At 34.6% G+C, this 12,958-nt stretch overlaps 1 pseudogene across 1 annotated transcript in view; it reads right to left on the reverse strand.

The window, feature by feature from the left end:
- Positions 1-11,359, reverse strand: part of LOC147079333 (eukaryotic initiation factor 4A-III-like) — a 56,115-nt pseudogene extending 44,756 nt beyond the window's left edge. Inside the window, exons 1-4 of the transcript XR_015069236.1 lie at positions 11,200-11,359; positions 10,691-11,026; positions 7,613-7,835; positions 5,980-6,180 (exon numbers count right to left, since the gene is read on the reverse strand). The product of XR_015069236.1 is annotated as a eukaryotic initiation factor 4A-III-like (transcript). The remainder of the gene's footprint in view (positions 1-5,979; positions 6,181-7,612; positions 7,836-10,690; positions 11,027-11,199) is intronic.
- Between the last annotated feature and the right edge of the window lie 1,599 nt (positions 11,360-12,958).

Consider the following 12,958-nt stretch of genomic DNA (forward strand, 5'->3'; position numbering starts at 1 on the left):
TATTTATAATCGCTAATTTACAATACCCTTATTATTATAAAGTTGTGTTATTTACGTTGAGACCAGAGACACCTAGCGGAAAAATACGAAGCTTGCAATTTGAGATGATTCACATTACTTATTCACATTTCGAAAATAGTTGTTAATCACTTAAACTGGGAGTTGATATGATATTAATTTCTTTTATTTTGTTAACTGTCAATTCATGGTGGAACTGCATTGTATTGTTGTTTGAATTAATAAAACGCAAATTTTTTTGTAGTACTTATTCCACTTTAATAATTAAATTTGGACCGGTTTCGTCCGCCTCAAAGGGACATTTTCAACTGAATTTCAATTTGAAACATTCAAACAAACATTTTTTTGATCTGTATGAAGTCTTAGCAAATGCCATTCTTATCGACATATTATTATCAGTACAATTAAACTGTGTTATTAAAGTATTCGACTGTCCAGAATTAATATTATATTGGTATGTATTTTGTTATTATGCTTGTTAATATTTATTATATGTGACAAAACGTTTGGCATATTGACTATTGTAATAAAATAATATTACACCGATCAACTTCTAGACTGATATGCTATCCTTACAAAATAATACGAAACATCTTATATTTATTAATTTGACCATGATATAACAATGATAATGATACGCTAGTTATTTTAATATTAAGGAATCAATCAAGAATTACGTGGTTTATGTGTGCAATTGAAGGTTATTTTTGTAATTGACTGAAATAAAATGTATGACACTAAATCGAAAACTTTCACTAAGTTGTCATACGTAACTGTCATTTAATGCGTGCCAATATATAATGTAATCATTCTCTTTTTGTTCGTTATGTCATACCAAAATAGAAACGTTTACTTCAAACCAATTACCAATTATATGTTATCTATATTATGATAATCCTATTGTCATTCTTTTCAATTTTAAGATGTCTCGCTGCTGTTGGGTGACAGGTTAAGGTGCCTTGTCAAATCCCACCAAAGGCAGATCACGAATGGTGGCAATCGATTCATTTAATCGTGAATAGAAAAATTAAACTGCTAACCAAACTACGTACCTTCAACGGCGGGAGTATGCAGAAATCATTTTCTCCCAATAGACTAATCCGGAAGTAAGCAGAAATGTGTGGTATGTCATTCTCAAAACTTTATTCCCTATTATCAGATAGTACTTCTATATATAGACAAGAAGATGATGCTGACACTTAAACAATAATTGTATTAAATTTTATTCCGCGTAGTGCATCCGATGATTGTACTTAGAGCCATTCTAAACCATCTTTAATTACTGACGTGACGATTCCTTGTAGTCCATTACAAATGCATTCTTTTACCAAAGTTGACTAACTCAAACATTTAAATATATACCCGATTCTGATAGCTAAATAAATGAATCCCACATTAGAGACTGCAATCCACCCTGTGGACGTTACCCTTATTTGTACCTACCTAAATAATATGATTGGAGGTGCATAATATGTACCTATATACTGACAAATAGTTTTTATTCTACAATCATTATTGTTAGTAGGTACTTGCATTTCGCAGATTACGAAAACTTTCAGACATTTTCAAGGTTCTTCCGAAACATTTTATCACTTCTACGCGTCACTTTTTTCTTCCTTAGTATTTACGACGATTATCTTTATTTCGGACTAAGTTATTATTTGTTTACATTTTTTTTAGTAAGGGGGTCAAGAAAGAGGAATGTGCAGCCTTTCATCATATCGAATGCGGAGAAGGGACACCTTGACCTTGGCTCAGCCGCATGCTGCGGGAATCTCAAAAACATAAAGATAAGTAAAGATGGGCTATTATTATCCATTATTAGACCATGTCCGATCCTAAGAAGATCATATGGGCCTCCGCAGAGTAGAGGTTTGCATCAACAGATTTTTGTTTTTATAAGAAATGGATGTTAGCCACTTCCTCAATACCACCTATTAGGTCCATACTCTGACTCCAAACACAAATTGAAAAACAATATATTATGTATTTGCCAGACACAGGTTTCGAACCTGGGATCCACGACATTATAAGCCGACCTGTAAGCCGCGCTCGACCATCGTGGCCATTTATTATAATTATTATAATATTAATTATTCAGCTATAATATCATTAATTTATGCATTTTTAAAATCTAATAGAATATGTAAACTGACAAATAGTTTTTACTATACAACTGTTTAGTACTTGCATTTCGTATGTCGTAACATGTAATTAATTTTATTTCAGAGTGAGTTAGTTATTATTTGTTTACATTTTTTTAGTAACAGGAGTTCAGAAGCGATCTGTGCACCCTTTCATCGCATCCAAGCAGCTCATGCAGCCTCATCAGTCATCACTAAAATTGGACCTGACTCGACTGCACTACTGTTGCATCAATTCTCAACCGATGCAAGAGTTACAAGCTGGTCCACCTTTAAGGGGGAGAGGCATGCCAGCAGAGAACCTAGCGGAAAAATATGAAGCTTGCAATTTGAGATTATTTTTTGATAATTTACAATTTCAGAATTAATAAATATGTATCTGAAAACATTATGTAAATAGATTTAAAATTTTTTTTTTTATTTAAAAATAATCTTACAATTATATAAAAATGTAATAAAATGTGAATTCGTTGCAGGGTCACATCTTATTATTACATTTTATTTTATGGTCATATTTATTATTATAATTTAGTTTATTAAGTACGCATGACGAAGCCCAACATTTTAAGCGCTTTGTTACAAATGGTAACTATATGGCTAATAAATGTCAGTTTACTCTCAAACGTAATGCCAAGATCCCTTACAGATGATATTCGTGACAGAACTCTGCCATGCATTGAGTATTGGAAAAACAACACTTTTGAGGCTCTGGTAAATGATAAAAGATTGCATTTATCAATATTGAATTCTAGTTTGTTAAGCCTGCCCCAATTTAATATATTATCTATATCAAGTTGGAGCTGACGACAATCGTCCAAGGTGACAACTTCCAAAAAGAGTTTCAAGTCATCAGCGAACAAGAAAAACATAGCATTTTTTATTACCAATGCTATGTCATTTATAAAAATTGTGAACAGCAACGGCCCTAAGTTTGAGCCCTGGGACACACCAGAAAATGTGTACAAAGTCTGTGACTGATAAAGGCCGTAAGATACGTATTGTTGACTGTTCCTAAAATAACTCCCGAATAGCTTCAAAAATCGATCCGACAATCCAATAAGTTGGAGTTTTTCCATCAGGATGTCATGATCGACCTTGTCAAATGCTTTCGAGAAGTCATTGTAAGAACACTCAACCTGGTGGCCTCTATCCAGTGCCGATGACACATAATCGGTAAATACCATCAGATTAGTTTCCGTTGATCGGCCTGCTCTAAATCCATGCTGTTCGTTTATTATAAATGACTCAATTTTTGGAGAAATCATGTTGTGCATGGTCATCTCAAGAAATTTTGCTGGTGCAGAGAGAACAGCTACCGGCCTGTAATTCTCCACTGATGACTCTGTACCACTCTTATGGATTGGAGTAACCTTCGACATCTTCCACGTTTCCTGGAAGATACCTGTCTCCATTGCGAGATTAAATATATACGAAAGCGGGCCTTTGACGAAGTCAATACAACCCTTTAAAAAAAATGTAGGAACAATCAGGTCCCAAAGAGCGAGTATTCTTTAGTTTTTTAATAAACTTAAGTACATCGCCCTCATTAATTGAAAAAATATCGACGGATTGGGCACCACATGACGGTTTTCATGACGTTGAGGCAATAACCAGATTTGGAATACTACTTGCGTAGACAGACTTGAAATGACCAGCAAATGCTTCTGCCACTCCATGTCCGGTCACCTCTTCGCCCTTCCAACTCATCCTATCGGTAAACCCACCATCTCTTCTTAACGATTTTACGTAATTCCAAAACAATTTAGGATTTTCGCGAATGGAATCTCCTACTGTTTCCATATAATATGTTCGATAGGCCCGTCGAACAGCTTGTCTCACTTTCGAACGATAGATGCTAAACATGATATAGTCAGTCTGATCATGCCCAGCCTTCCATGCTGTATGATAGTTATGCTTGACCTTAATGTCCCAAATAATCTCCCGAGAAAACCACCTCGGGTATCGCCTTCCACCACGACATGGCGACTTCCTCGAAAAACATTGGTCAAAAATATTATACACAATATTGTAAAAACATTGTACCGCCTCATTCACATCACAAATCTCGAGCAACTCACTCCAGTCCACTTCACTCATCAATGAGTAAAGCAGCTTGAAGTTTCCGCCTTCAAACCTCCACCCGCCGAATTGGTTGGTTTTGTAAGAGGGAATTGGAGTCTGAAGCGGACGAGTCGACCGAAACCTGAGCAGAAAAACTAAAGTTGGATGATACACATCTTCGCGTACAAGAGGAGACATGCATAGTGAAAGCAACAAGTTGATATTGCTAAATACCCTATCCAAAAGTCCATTGCTAGAGTTAGAGACATCATTGTGCTGAGAAAATCCAAAAACAACATATAAATTCAAGGTCATCGCTGGCTCTTTTACCACTACGCGCTGAGTTTAGATTAAAATCTCCCATTGCAATAATCTTTCTATCTCCAATTAAGTTGATATTAGATAGCATACTCTCAATAAAACACTTCTACACCTCCAAGTCAAAAAATTGATAGATATGATGTAACATAAAATTTTTGATCAGTTATTCCTTAATTACACTCCAAATAAATGGAAAGAAATGCTGTGAGCATGATATAAAAATCGAAGATTCTTGTAGGGCAAGTGATTTAGGACACATGGAAAACTTGATAACACACATTGGTGCGGAGTCAGATGAAAGCGATGATTATTATTTTATGTTCAAATCAAATCAAATTTATTTATTTTACATATAATGAACATAACAAATTATAAATTCAAAGCGTTCACGACATGACATAAAATAAGTGTTACAATTAATAAAATAAGAAATAAGATAAAATAACAAAAATAAAAGTAGATGGAAGCACACAGAGTGGACTTTGATAGACCCTATCTTAAAAACTTATAAAACAATGTCCACCTAAATTCACCCTCACTTAAGTGGAATATATCAATATCCGAAGCGATTTCATTAAACATGGTTATTGCCCTCCCAATTGGCATTACTACTGGCAGGTTAGTTCTGCACCCTAGGAGAACAAACAACGGATGCCCTCGATTCCTAAGGTAATTATCAGAGACACACAAGCCAACACCACCAAGAATGGCAGAGTTCACATTTACGCCGCGTATAAGTCTGAAAAAATATGTAGCTAAATAAAGATCCCTTTTAAATTTTAAGCTACATTATGTAGCATCCCTAAGAGAAAGTCAGTCGGATAGAGCCACGGATAATATCTATACAGCCGAAAGTAAAGGAGTCTCAAAAATTTCTTTTGTACTCTCTCCACCATAAGGTCGTACTTCAACTGATGCGGGGCCCAAATGATAGACCCACTCTCAAGCCTGCTTCTAACTAAGGAGTTATATAGAATTTTTAGTACCGTAACATCCGAAAAGACCCGGGAAGTACGCAAGACAAAGCCCAACATCTTTAGCGCCTTTTTACAAATGGTATCTATATGCCCACTAAATGTCAGTCTACTGTCAATGTTGTCTAGTTATAGTAGGTATGTAACGTGATGGTGGCCATTAATTACAGAATTTGAAAAATTTCAGATGCAATGCTATTTAACCACGGCAGTTTATTCAAAATGCATGGGACAGAACATGGGACAATTTCACCTGTTAAATTATAAGACTGTACTAGCAATTATTTATAGCTTGTGTTCTATTGCACTTTTGAATCGTTAGTCACAAAAGAATATAATCCAAATGGGTTTTGTGTCGGAATCAATCAAAGACTGGTATGCTAATTTTCATCCTACCAAAGGTCACTTGATAAGAAGGTTTAAACATATAACCGTCTACATAAATAATACAACAAGCAAACCTCTGTGCTGAACGGAACTCCTTCATGATGTTATCGCGCATCTTCTCCGTAAGCCAGTCCACTTTGCGCTTGGTGTTGCAGAATATGACAGCCTGCGTGATGGTGAGCTTATCGTACAGGTCACACAGCGTGTCGAATTTCCATTCCTCGCGTTCCACAGTCACAAAAAACTGTTTGATGCCTTCCAGTGTCAACTCATCACTAAAATAAAAATGATACTTAATTACATTCCGTACCATAGTCGACTATTATATTCTAGCTCTTGTATGAGTAAGATCTCTTATATAATATACTTTTTATAATTTTTTGGTGTCAGATTTTTACAAAGTTGAGTCCCAGTTATCATTCCATCAGAGGACAATGGCTACCGAGTCTTCCACGAAACACAATGTAGGAGACTGATTTTGCCTATCGTATCGATGAGTGCATTTCAGTTTTCTTTTGTTTTATTCCCCATTCTGAACATCAAAATTTTCTCTGATCTATTCACTTTTAATACAATCTCTGAAGATTCTGCCTGAGATGCATCCGAGTGTCCTCATTTCTAAGCAGGGCTTCGAACTGTTATTTTTTTATTAAACCGGTTTTCGTTCCTAAAAAAATAACGTTTTCGGTTTAACTCTTAGTGATTAATTACCACATTTTAATTAGCTCGTATTCTTGTTTGTCCAGTACAAATTTTTCTTGTTTATCCAAGATTTGTATTGGACGATTGAAGATTTTTAACATTTGAAACTTTTAGAATATATCAGAACACGACGACAACGCATTCTTTTAATACTTTTAGCCATTTTTAAGCAGAATTGAATTCATTTTCAGTTAATTCTGTTTTGTATGGAAAGTTATTATTGTTGGTTGCTAAGAAGGTCCTAGCAACAAAATTATTAATATATACGTGCGTTACTATGGAAATCAATATGAAATGTCAAAATGACATTTCAGTATTTTATATTTATTCAGTATTTCTATCAAGTACAATAAAAAGTTTTATTGACACATAGAATTGTCAAGTTTATATTATTCAACAGAATATTTATAAACGTGGTATATAAAAAGTTCGTATTATCTTGTAATTATTTTTAAATGTTTTTAATTGTATTAAAAATTTCTTTTCTACCATAATTTACATACAATACACTTCGAAACCAATGGTTGTGCTGCACCGCACGGTCGCTTAAAATACTAATAAATAATAAATAATTTTTAAAATACTATGACAAGTAAAGTGGGGAATAAGATCATGTTAACGCTTGTGTTTGAACATGTATATAGAACATATTTTTTTCCGGTTCGGTTCCGGTTTTCATTCCGACAAAAAGAACGGTTTTTGGATCAGTTCCGGTTCGAAGTCCTGTTTCTAAGCTTCGCAACATACATTTAGGTTTGGCTGTCTTCTACTCTTGTCTTGATATTCAATTATTTCCTCTTCTTTCACACACTGAACATGACAAGTCAGGACAATTTATTGGAGGAGTTTGGAGAATGCAATTAAATTTAATGTATTTGAAAAATAATTATTTCTCTTATGTGATTTTGATATTACAATATCACCACATTACCAAAGATATAATTAATAAATTTACTGTTTTAAGTGATATGGTAACTGTCTACATAATAAAGCGCTGTCTCTCACCGTTTGACCAATATTCTGATGGGATCCGTCATGAATTTGGAAGTCATCTCGAGTATTTCGTGAGGAAGGGTGGCAGAGATCAGCACCACCTGAGTGGCGGGAGGAAGGTAACGGTAAATATCGTAGATCTGTTCTTTGAAGCCTTTGTTCAGCATCTCGTCAGCCTCATCGAGGACCAGCATTTTAATTGATCTCGTACGCAACACGCGCCGCCGAATCATATCTGAAATTGGAAGATATTTATTTACTACTCAAACGGTAATGGCTACAGAATTCTGGCTATAAATATTCCTGAAGAACTCAGTTGCACTAATTCAGAAACCTTCGCAGGTGTGCGCACGACAACTGACAAAAGTTTCATTGCAATCAGATGAATGGTATAGGAACGCATACGAATAGAAGAAGATGGTCGGACTAATTCAGAAACCTTTACAGGTGTGCGCATAACTACTCACCAAAGTTTCATCCGCAATCGGATGAATGGTATCGGAACGCATACGAATAGAATAAGAAGAAGATGGTTGAACTAATTTAAAAAACTTCGTGGGTGTGCGCACAACAACTGACAAAAGTTTCATCGCAATCGGATGAATGGTATAGGAACGCATATGAATAGAAGAAGAAGTTTGTTTGTACTAATTCAGAAACCTTCGCGGGTGTGCGCACAACAACTCACCAAAGTTTCATTTCGGATGAATGATATAGGAACGCACACGAATAGAAGAAGATAGAATAGAAGAAGGAGAAGATGGTTGTACTAATTGAGAAACCTTCGCGGGCGTGCACACAACAACTCACTAAAGTTTCATTGCAATCGGAAGAATGGTATTCATAGGAACGCATACGAAAAGAAGAAGATATAATAGAAGAAAAAGATGTTTGTACTAATTCAAAAACCTTCGCGGGTGTGCGTACAACAACTCACCAAAGTTTCATCGCAATCGGATGAATGGTATAGGAACGCATACGGTACAGACAAAAAAACATACATTTTTATATCGCCATTAATTTTTTTTTTCTTTTTTCGACCATGTCCGATCCTGATAGGATCATATGGGCCTCCACAGAGTTTTGTTTTTTTTTTACGAGAAATGGATGTCAGCCACTTGCTCAACCTATTAGGTCCATACCCTGACACACACAAATTGAAAAACAATTTTTGTTCTTGCCAGACCCAGGATTCGAACCTGGGACCCACGGCTTTGTAGTCCAACGCTTATGCCGCGCGGCCACCGTGGGCGTAATCGACATTAATACCACCCCAATAAAGTATTAGATTAGCTCAGTGGTTTAATGGGTGTAATATCAAAATTTAAAATTAATTGTTTATTTGTTTGCATTTTATTTTTGAAATTTTGTAAATGTTGTAGATGATAGTAATTTTCCTTGGTATTAATTTTAGGATTAAAATGTCTATTCCCTTGTTTTTATTTTGTGATATGTGCGGGTGATAGGTATAATATCAAATTAAACACAAGACTGGTATTAATTTTTAATTAGCTTCACTGTTAGTTGTACAATTCAAGAAGATGTTTAGTTAAATCTTATGTTCGTAGTATTTATTAGCGAAGACAATATTCCTTTATAAACTAACTTTACATAAAATTTACTTAGTTTAACTTATTACTAATTAACTTATTATTTGGTGCGGAAACTTTTTATACGGACCACTGTCGCGGAGCGGAGTAGGTCCTTACCATCTTAGAGGAGGACGCTGACTGAATTCTTTCATAATCTAACTGAAACCATCGCCTCACCCAAAAGAGGTCCCCTGGAACAGTAACCTATTGTTATAACAATGCGTTCATTGGGGCCTTTGACGACATATCTGGATATGACTCTGTAGTCAAAGATTTGAAATAACACATTTACAAGCACCTGCATGAACTTAATAAAACAAAGCATGGTCAGAATGAAAATATATTGACATGCTCTGATAAATTAGAAGAAGTTATGACAAGGATCTCTACAAATGTACCAAAGGACCTATCAGACCACCATTTAAAACAAACAATTATTAATTTTGGATCCGTCTCAAAAACATTTGACTTAGCTGTAAAAGAAATTTAATCATTACTTTCATACATTCAATATGACTGGATTCGAAACCCTTTTGCAACCAATGCCAAAAAAAATTATAGAAACGCTTTCCCTATAAATTTGTGAGGAATTGGTTGAATTGAGAAACGATGGGACACTAAAACTGAACTTCGCCGATGTTCCATTGGCTATATTCTGGATTTCGGTTAATAAAGAATATCCTCGGATTTCCGACAAGGCTATCGCAGTTCGGATCCCATTTTCTACGACATTCCTAGGTGAGAAAAGTTTTTCAACTCAAGTTATAATTAAAAATAATAAGCTGTCTTGATCGAGAACTTCGTGTTGCTCTTTCAAAATAAATATCAAGTCAAAATATATAAAACTTTAACGTTCATAGAAACAAGCTCAGTTATCACATTGATTAGTTATTAAATTGATAATACAAATAAGTACACGGAAATATGTACATTTACTTAGTTCTTCATCGTGTGTTATGTTGTTTGTATATTTAATTATTCATCAAATAAAAATAGTGAATTAATGTAATTTTGGTGCATGGCCATAATTTTGGTACAGGGGGGGCGGCGTGGCAGGTCAACCAGATAAGTGAGATAAACACAAATTATAAATTTGCTCCAACAGGAAAAAAGTCACCTACGGAGCTATTTTACTACGCTGGTATTAATATTTTAAAACATGCGAATGTAGGCTACAATTTATGATTATTATGTCAATACTCGACAAAGAATATTAATCCTAACCCGACAACTAACCATAATTCAAGTGACTGTATTAGCTGCAAACATACAATCAATACCATTAATTTTACCATGATTATGTGGGGTCCATGTTTTGGTGTATAAATTGTTTTACGTGTGGTCTGCCGCGGAATTCTGGGAAGACCTTTAGTGTGCCGTGGGTGAAAAATGATATTAATATGTATGGAAACAATTTTGTAAGGTTTTGTAAGGCCCATGGCTAGAAGTAACTGCATTAATAGATAAGTTAAGAAATTAAAAATAACAGATTGCTAACCAAATACTCTCCCTGGAGTACCAGAGACGACATGCTGACCGTAATCAAGTTATCTGATATCTTCTCCGAGGTTTGTGCCTCCGATGCAAGCATGGCACTGTACATTCATAAAGTCTCCAAGAGCCAGGATCACCTTCTGAATCTGCGTCGCCAACTCCCTGGTCGGTGATAAGCACAGGACTTGGGTTTCACGAACTGTCGTGTCCAATGACTGAAGAATAGAAATAGAAAATGTTGCAGTTCTGCCTGTTCCTGATTGGGCTTGAGCAATTACATCTCTGCCTTTCACTATGGGCTGGATACTACGCTGCTGGATTGCGGAAGGCTTTTCAAATCCTGGAATATAAACATATAAAATGTCACAAGGAATGTTATAACCTAAAAAGTAAACACTGCCAAAATGACAGTTAAGCGAATAAAATCGATCGACAGGGTGTATTTTTGCAGAATTATGATTTTTTTGAGTATAAATAGTAGTAATTAATGAAGGAATAACCAATTGTATTCACCGTAAGCGTAAATCCCGCGTAATAATTCTTCGCGAAGTCCCATGGAATCGAAAGTTGGAATAACTTCGACATCTTCACTGGTGTCGAATTCAACATTTGAAAGATCCTCCGTCACCAAGGTTCTCTTAAACGAAACCTCCGACATGTTATGATTTTTAAATTGAAATTTGCAGAGCGAATGTCAAATTATTCTAAACACTTGAATCCATACTCCATAGATAACATAAACATACAGCCTTACAAACTTATCTGAAGAATGGCCAAAAATGGAACTACTAAATGCCATTGGACGCCATATTGAAAAACGTCATTCGAATGTCAGATTTTGCCAGTTACGAGTCGTGATTGGGTAGTTTTCGACAGTGGCTTCCCCATCTCATGATAATATAAAAAGGGGAATATATATTCGCACAATTGAATAGACTGTTTTCACAAAGCGCTGACAACATTTAAAAAGATGTTCGTCACATCGGAAATGGATGATATTCACAAATCAACTACAACACTCAAATGATCGATTTGCACTAGGGAAAAAGTAGTCTTCACGTATCAATATACTATTGTAACCAATTAATCGTAAAAGAATACAAACACTATGAAAATTAGGTTTAACGATTTTAAACAATATTTTGGCAAAACATAAATATGTATTAGGTACCTACTTTCAGATTCAAATAATACTATAAATACCAAATCTCTTTGATAAATACCTATTTAGAAAGTGACGTTAATTAAAACTTAGGTAATTGTGCCGCAGATGCCGTCATGAGCTTTTATGATTTTTTTTACGAAAACAGTTTATTCCAGTAGACAATTATAATAAATACCTTTTTCTGTCTGCATATAGGTTTTTCGATCCAATAATTGTTAATTTAAATTTTGAAATGCTCATAGATTTTGATACTTCATTATCACAATCTAAGATTATATTATTAGGTACCTAATATTAGGTTGGGGTAGGTAGGTTAGGTTAGGTTAGGTTAGGATAGGTCAGGTCAGGTTAGGTTGGGTTAGGTTAGGTTAAGTTGGGTTAGGTTAGGTTAAGTTATATTAGGTTAGATTACGTTATAATAGGTTAGGCTAGGTTTAGTTCAAAAATGATACTTATACAATCTCATGACGGCATCTGCGCCACATTTACCATAATTTATATCGATGAACCGAAAAAGATTTACCTAGGTGGTGTTATTTGGTTGTAGATTTACATCAAATAATATATGAACGATAGCAGCACGAATATACCTACACATATTTATATTACTGCGTTAAACATTAATTATATTGACACCTAAGCATCATTTTTGCGATTGCCTTCTAATAAATTGTATTGCTGCTACAATTATTAGTTTGACATTTGTGAATTTCTACCTTTTCTTTGTGATGAACAATTTTACAAATGTGTGCAGTTGTCAAAATTGAGTGAATTTATATTTACAATGAGTGATTTATGATTTTTGTTTTGTGAAACAAACTATTTTATGTGATTTCATCTATTTATTTGTGAAATCATTTAATATATGTGAAAACTACTTTCCAAATGTTAAAGTTATTTTATTTTTGTGAATTTTGATTATTGCATTGTGCTATTAATTCCCACCCATATAAAAAAAATATAAATGCATTAATTATGTAAATACTGATGATTCAACAATTTTAATGTGTATAGTATAATAAGTTGGGAGCTTTCTAACTTTTGTCGTAAAAGTTCAATATTCTGTACGTTCAGCCTTAATATAATCTGTAGAATGGCCAAAGCCAA

Source organism: Rhyacophila brunnea, unplaced genomic scaffold (assembly GCF_057557595.1).
Source record: "Rhyacophila brunnea isolate RB1 unplaced genomic scaffold, BYU_Rbru_1.0 scaffold_1, whole genome shotgun sequence".
Classification (NCBI taxonomy): domain Eukaryota; kingdom Metazoa; phylum Arthropoda; class Insecta; order Trichoptera; family Rhyacophilidae; genus Rhyacophila; species Rhyacophila brunnea.